At 36.7% G+C, this 9,645-nt stretch overlaps 1 pseudogene; it reads right to left on the bottom strand.

Annotated features, from left to right (window-relative positions):
- Positions 1-7,157: 7,157 nt before the first annotated feature.
- On the bottom strand, positions 7,158-7,914 carry LOC111152693 (annotated as a pseudogene).
- Positions 7,915-9,645: the final 1,731 nt, after the last annotated feature.

Below are 9,645 nucleotides of genomic sequence, written 5' to 3'. Positions count from 1 at the left end.
GAAAGAAGTGAAATAAAGAGAATAAATAGTCACTAATTATTATGAGATGAAAGTCATCCAGACAATACATGTCAGAGTTCGGGTTCAAACTTAGCAATTTGATTCCAGAGTCTGTGTCTTTATTGTATGTTCAATAGCCTCCAACTCAAGCTTCAATGTATTTATGTTTCATAATCAAATATATTGTCAATGGTTTAAGGTTTGATTATTTTGCTATATGTATTCTATATTTAAATATATATAATATATATAGCTGACATGTAGAATATACTTTTTAAAGTACCTAGCTAATATTAAATCATTTTTTCTCTTATGTTACTGTAGCATACTTTACATATACCAATGAATACAAAACCAAAACAACAACAAAAAATTGCCTTCAACTGTATTATCTTACTGTTTGAGGAACTGTATCTGTGAAGGTGTTGAAAATTAGTCTGTAAATATTCTATTACACACTGCATATGTAGACCAGTCTTTGTAGGAAAGTACTACAAAAAAAAAAAAGAGTTAAATTATGTGTTAAAAAGATCAATGTATATCATAAGATAATTTACAATGACATTAATAATCTCATTAGTTTAATTCATTCTGACTGAAGCATTGATAAAACAAAATTATTAAAAACAATTGGATTCAACAACATATTATTGCAGGAAGATTTTTGAAAAGACTACCATTAGTTAATTGATGCTATAAAGATCAAGAAAACTGTTTACAGAGGTATTTTCTTATTGAATTATTTGAGTAAAATTACTTGGCAAAAATTTTGGTATAACGATGCCATAAAATATTGTCTGGGAATGAATTGCTGCAAACTCTTCCTGAGTTCCCAAATGGAAGAACATTTTTTATTGAAATTTAAAGCTTCTCATTAAGAACTCAGAAGAAAATTATTGACATGCTGTGGGACTTTCCAGGGTGAAAAGAAAATTATCTGTTTTTCTTCTACAGTGTATAAAAAGACATATATAATAAACAGATGTGAATGAGGATAATAATGAATGCACGAAGCTGTTTTTTAGGGAATGAATTATTCCTTTCAATATTTATTCAGTCCTTTAACTACTTTTATTATGGTCATTGTCCATTATATGTAGATTCATTTAGGTAATATTTTTAGGCATAAATATACTAAATTATGTCATACCTAAGGGTAATCTGAAACTCCGTCATCTCCCCCACAAACTGCCCACTCATCTCCTATCTGACCCTGGTAAACAAGATGGCATTTTAAATTGGTGAAAGTAATGATGTTTATATAATACATGTGTCAAATAATTGACAAAGATAGATTTTATTTTTATATAAGCTATATTATATAATGTGATTTTTACCTTACCAAAGAAATTATTTAAACCATGCATTCTTAAAGGAAGTCCTATCATCTTTAAGGGAATAAGAATTAGTTCACTGGAGCCATCGTATCATAAATATTATGATGGTTTACGGCCTTCCAAAGCACCACGGTACATAAACAGATATACAAAATATCTACGGTATATTGTTTATAGTATAAAGTAAACTGGATATACAGTATCCCTGTGGTATTAAAATTTCATGATGGAAACTGGATAACTAGGAAAAAACACTTCTAAAGAGACTCTGAAGGGTACAGGACTGGTAATGGACTCTTGCTGTAAAACACTGAACAATGATAGTATGTCAAATATAGCAGTGTTGATTCAATAACTGTGACCAAATTTAATTTTTGTGTGTGAATCTAGCTACAGATATAATGTAGTTAGATTGCCTGGTGCTGTTGACTGGTTGTTTGTGCTCCTCCCCATTCATATGTTGAAGTCTAATCCCCAATGTGATGGTATTCGGAGGTAGAGACTTTGATAAAGTCATGAAGGTGGTACCCTTGTTAATGGGATTAGTGTCTTTTTTTTTTTTTTTTTTTTTTTTTAGTTTTAGAGAGAGAGAGAGAGAGAGCGCACACATGAGGGGGGTGGGCAGAGGGAGAGGGAAAGAGAGTCTCAAGCTGACTCTGTACTGAGTGCAGAGCCTGTCCTAGGGCTAGAACTCATAAGCCTGAAATCATGACCTGAGCCGAAACCAAGTGTCATACACTTAACCAACTGTGCCACCCAGACACCCCAGGATTAGTGCCTTTTTAGAAGAGATCCTGGAGATTCCCCTTATCTTTCTACCATATGAAGACACAAAAGGAATGAGATAATCTATGAATTAGGAAGTCAGCTCTCACTAGATACTGAATGTCCCAGTGACTTGATCTTGGATTTCCCAGCCTCCAGAACTGTGAGAAATAAATTTCGGTTGTTTATAAGCCACCCAGTCTATGGCATTTCTGTTAGAACAGCCAGAATTAATTAAGACTTTTGGTATGGAGTTGGGACAGTGGGCAGGGATAATCAAAGTCCAAGCAGAGTAGTGCAGTGGAAGCATGCTGGGCCCATGAAAGTCCAACTGCTTGTTTCTTGTCCACAAAATGGCAAAACTAAATACATATTTGCAAATATCTCCTTTATTTTCAATAACATACCATGCATTATACTTGAAGAAATCTACATCAAATTATTTTTGTCACTATGTTCTTATGAGCCAATTAAGATTAAAACCTGTCTCTTAATCTATGCTATTACCTTGATTGTAAGTGGGTGTAGAAAATGCTGGATGAATAAGAAGGTTGAACTAATTCTCACACTAAGGGCAGTTTTTAAACTGTTTCTTTATAAAATTATCATAAGAAGTTTTGGTTTTACAAAAATACATTGGCAATTCTTAGCCTTTAGGCAGAGGTCAAATTGGGCCACATCTCTCATAATTCCCAAAAAGGAGTCATCAAGGAAAGATTGTAGAATTAAATAAGTAAGGAAGACTTTAAAGACCATTGCAATAGGGAAGAAATACTGAATCTAATTCTGCTGAAACCAAAGGCAGGAGAATTTTTAATTACTGGGATGAGCTAGTGGAAAAGTACAGAAGGACATTAGAGGGAAGTTGGTCAATATGATTAGGTCATCTGTTTTACTATTTTGTGGACAAGATACTTAAGCAGTTGGACTTTGATAGGCTCCCACTCTCCATTAAACAGGGAGATAGGGGCCCTATTTTCTTGATGATTACATTAAGGGGTTTGTTCCCAAATCTTTGAGAAAGACATAATTGTGTGGTAAAATTAGCAAGAGGCTAGGAGAAGATTTACATCTCAAAGAAGCATTAAAAGAATTTATATTTACAAGATTTCTTTTTTTATTAATTTTATTTTTTATAAACATATATTTTTATCCCCAGGGGTACAGGTCTGTGAATCGCCAGGTTTACACACTTCACAGCACTTACCATAGCACATACCCTCCTCAATGTCCATAATCCCACCCCCCTTCTCCCAACCCCCCTCCCCCATCAACCCTCAGTTTGTTTTGTGAGATTAAGAGTCACTTATGGTTTGTCTCCCTCCCAATCCCATCTTGTTTCATTTACTCTTCTCCTACCCCCTTAACCCACCATGTTGCATCTCCTCTCCCTCATATCAGGGAGATCATATGATAGTTGTCTTTCTCCGATTGACTTATTTCGCTAAGCATGATACCCTCTAGTTCCATCCACGTCGTGGCAAATGGCAAGATTTCATTTCTTTTGATGGCTGCATAGTATTCCATTGTGTATATATACCACATCTTCTCTATCCATTCGTCTGTTGATGGACATCTAGGTTCTTTCCATAGTTTGGCTATTGTAGACATTGCTGCTATAAACATTCGGGGGCACGTGCCCCTTCGGATCACTACGTTTGTATCTTTAGGGTAAATACCCAGCAGTGCAATTGCTGGGTCATAGGGTAGTTCTATTTCCAACATTTTGAGGAACCTCCATGCTGTTTTCCAGAGTGGTTGCACCAGCTTGCATTCCCACCAACAGTGTAGGAGGGTTCCCCTTTCTCCGCATCCTCGCCAGCATCTGTCATTTCCTGAATTGTTAATTTTAGCCATTCTGACTGGTGTGAGGTGATATCTCATTGTGGTTTTGATTTGTATTTCCCTGATGCCGAGTGATGTGGAGCACTTTTTCATGTGTCTGTTGGCCATCTGGATGTCTTCTTTGCAGAAATGTCTGTTCATGTCCTCTGCCCATTTCTTGATTGGATTATTTGTTCTTTGGGTTTTGACTTTGCTAAGTTCTTTATAGATTTTGGACACTAGCCCTTTACCTGATGTCGTTTGCAAATATCTTCTCCCATTCTGTCAGTTGTCTTTTGGTTTTGTTGACTGTTTCCTTTGCTGTGCAAAAGCTTTTGATCTTGATAAAATCCCAATAGTTCATTTTTGCCCTTGCTTCCCTTGCCTTTGGTGATGTTCCTAGGAAGATGTTGCTGTGGCTGAGGTCGAAGAGGTTGCTGCCTGTGTTCTCCTCAAGGATTTGGATGGATTCCTTTCTCACATTGAGATCCTTCATCCATTTTGAGTCTATTTTCGTGTGTGGTGTAAGGAAATGGTCCAATTTCATTTTTCTGCATGTGGCTGTCCAATTTTCCCAACACCATTTGTTGAAGAGGCTGTCTTTTTTCCATTGGACATTCTTTCCTGCTTTGTCGAAGATGAGTTGACCATAGAGTTGAGGGTCTATTTCTGGGCTCTCTATTCTGTTCCATTGATCAATGTGTCTGTTTTTGTGCCAGTACCATGCTGTCTTGATGATGACAGCTTTGTAATAGAGCTTGAAGTCCGGAATTGTGATGCCACCAACTTTGGCTTTCTTTTTCAATATTGCTTTGGCTCTTCGAGGTCTTTTCTGGTTCCATATAAATTTTAGGATTATTTGTTCCATTTCTTTGAAAAAAATGGATGGTACTTTGATAGGAATTGCATTAAATGTGTAGATTGCTTTAGGTAGCATAGACATTTTCACAATATTTATTCTTCCAATCCAGGAGCATGGAACATTTTTCCATTTCTTTGTGTCTTCCTCAATTTCTTTCATGAGTACTTTATAGTTTTCTGTGTATAGATTCTTAGTCTCTTTGGTTAGGTTTATTCCTAGGTATCTTATAGTTTTGGGTGAAATTGTAAATGGGATTGACTCCTTAATTTCTCTTTCTTCTGTCTTGTTGTTGATGTAGAGAAATGCAACTGATTTCTGTGCATTGATTTTATATCCTGACACTTTACTGAATTCCTGTACAAGTTCTAGCCGTTTTGGAGTGGAGTCTTTTGGGTTTTCCACATATAGTATCATATCATCTGCGAAGAGTGATAGTTTGACTTCTTCTTTGCCGATTTGGATGCCTTTAATTTCCCTTTGTTGTCTGATTGCTGAGGCTAGGACTTCTAGTACTATGTTGAATAGCAGTGGTGATAACGGACATCCCTGCCGTGTTCCTGACCTTAGCGGAAAAGCTTTCAGTTTTTCTCCATTGAGAATGATATTTGCGGTGGGTTTTTCATAGATGGCTTTGATAATATTGAGGTATGTGTCCTCTATCCCTACACTTTGAAGAGTTTTGATCAGGAAGGGATGCTGTACTTTGTCAAATGCTTTTTCAGCATCTATGGAGAGTATCATATGGTTCTTGTTCTTTCTTTTATTAATGTGTTGTATCACATTGATTGATTTGCGGATGTTGAACCAACCTTGCAGCCCTGGAATAAATCCCACTTGGTCGTGGTGAATAATCCTTTTAATGTACCGTTGAATCCTATTGGCTAGTATTTTGGTGAGAATTTTTGCATCTGTGTTCATCCAGGATATTGGTCTGTACTTCTCTTTTTTGATGGGATCCTTGTCTGGTTTTGGGATCAAGGTGATTCTGGCCTCATAAAATGAGTTTGGAAGTTTTCCTTCCATTTCTATTTTTTGGAACAGTTTCAGGAGAATAGGAATTAGTTCTTCTTTAAATGTTTGGTAGAATTCCCCCGGGAAGCCGTCTGGCCCTGGGCTTTTGTTTGTTTGGAGATTTTGGATGACTGTTTCAATCTCCTTACTGGTTATGGGTCTGTTCAGGCTTTCTATTTCTTCCTGGTTCAGTTGTGGTAGTTTATATGTCTCTAGGAATGCATCCATTTCTTCCAGATTGTCAAATTTGTTGGCGTAGAGTTGCTCATAGTATGTTCTTATAATTGTTTTTATTTCTTTGGTGTTAGGTGTGATCTCTCCTCTTTCATTCATGATTCTATTTATTTGGGTCCTTTCTCTTTTCTTTTTGATAAGTCTGGCCAGGGGTTTATCGATCTTATTAATTCTTTCAAAGAACCAGCTCCTAGTTTCGTTGATTTGTTCTATTGTTTTTTTGGTTCCTATTTCATTGATTTCTGCTCTGATCTTTGTGATTTCTCTTCTCCTGCTGCGTTTAGGCTTTCTTTCTTGTTCTTTCTCCAGCTCCTTTAGGTGTAGGGTCAGGTTGTGTACCTGAAACCTTTCTTGTTTCTTGAGAAAGGCTTGTACCGCGATATATTTTCCTCTCAGGACTGCCTTTGTTGTGTCCCACAGATTCTGAACCGTTGTGTTTTCATTATCATTTGTTTCCATCAATTTTTTCAATTTTTCGTTAATTTTCTGGTTAACCCATTCATTCTTTAGAAGGATGCTGTTTAGTCTCCATGTATTTGGGTTCTTTCCAAATTTCCTCTTGTGATTGAGTTCTAGCTTCAGAGCATTGTGGTCTGATAATATGCAGGGAATGATCCCAGTCTTTTGATACCGGTTGAGAACTGATTTAGGACCGAGAATGTGATCTCTTCTGGAGAATGTTCCATGTGCACTAGAGAAGAATGTGTATTCTGTTGCTTTGGGATGAAATGTTCTGAATATATCTGTGATGTCCGTCTGGTCCAGTGTGTCATTTAAGGCCTTGATTTCCTTGTTGATCTTTTGCTTGGATGATCTGTCCATTTCAGTGAGGGGAGTGTTAAAGTCCCCTACTATTATTGTATTATTGTTGATGTGTTTCTTTGATTTTGTTATTAATTGGTTTATATAGTTGGCTGCTCCTACATTAGGGACATAGATATTTAAAATTGTTAGATCTTCTTGTTGGACAGTTCCTTTGAGTATGATATAGTGTCCTTCCTCATCTTATTTGCAAGATTTCTTAAATAAAAGCCCTAAGAAAATGGAGATCAGGGCCTATAATCAGGAACAAAACTGTCTAAAGTTTAGTCAGACTGAAGGGAGAGAACATAATTTTAAAGGACATTGTTAAAAGGACTTCACCTCCATCATCTCTTCTAACTTATATCTTCATTGAGAAACTGTGCAAGGTTAAGTTTACTTTTTTCTAGTACTGCTGTTTTGGCTCGTCTTGGCAATCTCATCTTCATTTCTGATTCTGGCTCTGGAATTTCGGGATCACTTTCAGAGTCAACCTCCACAGTCTGATGCCTCCTGTTCATCCTAGCTGAAGCTGTCTCTTTTCTCCGTCCTCTGTTAGTCTTTTGTTGAGTGGATTTTGATGCTCAGGTTGCTTTTACATCCCTGAGAGGAGTTTTATATGCTTCTTTACTTTTTTCATCTTCAATTGAAAAGCAGTCATAGTCATGTTGGCATCCTGTGCTGCTAGCATTGGCCATCATATTCTTTTTTTCCTTTTTCTAACTGAATCTTGATTTTCTCCAGAGCTCTCAGACATGTCCTATCTTTTACTTGCTCCAGAATTTCATTCAACAAAACCAAAAGATCTTGAGCAAGGTTGCTACTGAGTTCTAAAGAACCCAAGGCTTTTGTATAGACCCGAATTTCTGGTGAACATGGACATGTTAAGATCTCATTGCAAATTTTTATAGCCGGATTGTCATGAACTGATAAGGCCTGATAGTCTTGTGAATTCTTGGCCTGAGGATTTAATCCACTTGGTCTTATCAAATCTACAAGTAACTCAGCAACATTAATGATATCTACTTCAGCTAAAGGAGAAGATGCAGGAGCACTGGCCAGTGTTTGCAGAGTTGGAAGAAAGGAAGAAAGAGAGGAAAGCAGGCCACCCAGGTGCCCCTCCCTCACTCTTTTAAACAGAATACCCATCATAAAGCTGTAAGTTTTGTCTAGTAAAGGTTAACCTTAACAAAGTGGGTAATTCTTTCTAATTTTAACAAATTATACATGCTCAAAATCTTCTTTTTATTGGAATAGGTAGAAGCCAAGAACCTGAAAATAGAGAATATATTTTTCTTCCCATTATAATCCTATCAAAGTGTTTTGGTCCTATCCTAGACAAAAACTGTACAGGCTCCTATTCTCTTTAAAGAAAGGGGTGGGGGGGGGCACCTGGGTGGCTCAGTGTTTAAGCCTCTGCCTTCGGCTCAGGTCGTGATCTCAGGGTCCTGGGATCGAGTCCCGCATCGGGCTCTCTGCTCTGTAGGGAGCCTGCTTCCTCCTCTCTCTCTCTCTCTCTCTCTCTCTCTGCCTGCCTCTCTGCCCACTTGTGATCTCTCTCTGTCAAATAAATAAAATCTTATAAAAAAAAAAAAAGAAATTCTCCTACAAAAAAAATAAAAAAGGAAAGGGGTGGGGGGTGGGGAAGAGTGCTGATGCATGTTAATTCTAGTAGCTTTTTAGTTTGAAAATATTTTAAATAGGTGATCTTAGTGTGAAAAATTTTCCACTGAAGCTAAATTGAACAAAATTTTGCTGAGCATTTGCAGCCACATAGGATGAGAAGAATGACATCTTTATAATTTCTTCTTTTTGTTCTTTCTGAAAATGTCCAAAGTCCCCTGCATGATCACTTAGGATCATAGGGCAGTTTTTTTTTTTTTTTTTTTGAAATAACACCCATATCTTTCTTAGCCCATTTAAAGAATATAGTAAAAATCTACAATTTATATTTACATAAGTCTTTATGAATCTTATATAAATCTTTATAAATCATGTATGTATGGGGAATATTTACACATTTCAAATTTCTTATTTCAAACTTCTAGCCAGGTGCTCTCCCACCCTATGCATACTTCCATTACTCTCTTCAATTCTATCTTTTCCCACTGATCAAACCTTAATCCAGTTTTGGAAAACTTTTATTCTTATTGGCAGTGCTTTAGGGCTATGTAATTTATATCTACTGTGGCTGCAGCCTCTAAGTAAAGCCATAGTTTGTCAGACGTGGTTCTTTGAATATTTGGATTAGTTCCTCTCTTGCTCACCCACATCCCACTCTTGGAGTAAGAAAGAATACCTTTCCTGTGGTGTCATATTCAATTATTTGAAAACTAAAAGTGATTGTGTCGCAAGTATTGAGACTTTCTTCTTTTGTACTGAACATAAACAGAAGATAAGAAATGTGACTGACTATCACTCCCTTACCCGTATACAACTGGAACTAATCAAATTATAATTTTCTGATAGATAAGCTTAAGGAGTTTATCCCACGAGCTGCAAATTTAATGGGAATGGATTAGAGTCAGTAGGGGAGTTTAACTCTAATGCTGTGTGGGATTCATTGTACCTGACATACTAAGATATTTACCCTCAATCCTACATCCATCCCAATAATAAGAAGAGATGGCTTAAAATAGTAAAGAGGGGTGTGGTCCTTTGGAAGGCCAAGATTGATATGGTAGGAGGTATCTTCCTTCCTTTGGTGCAGGCAACAAAGGTGTTACATATTTTATAGAGAATTTGTGAACACAATTTAAACCAACTGAACATTGGTTGGCCTTATATTATCAGCATGTGCTGGCAATTTTA

This window comes from Enhydra lutris, unplaced genomic scaffold (genome assembly GCF_002288905.1).
Source record: "Enhydra lutris kenyoni isolate GAN:26980312 unplaced genomic scaffold, ASM228890v2 scaffoldscaffold3, whole genome shotgun sequence".
NCBI lineage: Eukaryota > Metazoa > Chordata > Mammalia > Carnivora > Mustelidae > Enhydra > Enhydra lutris.
Note: the sequence above shows the minus strand (reverse complement) of the source record. Positions and strands in the feature narration are given on the sequence as shown.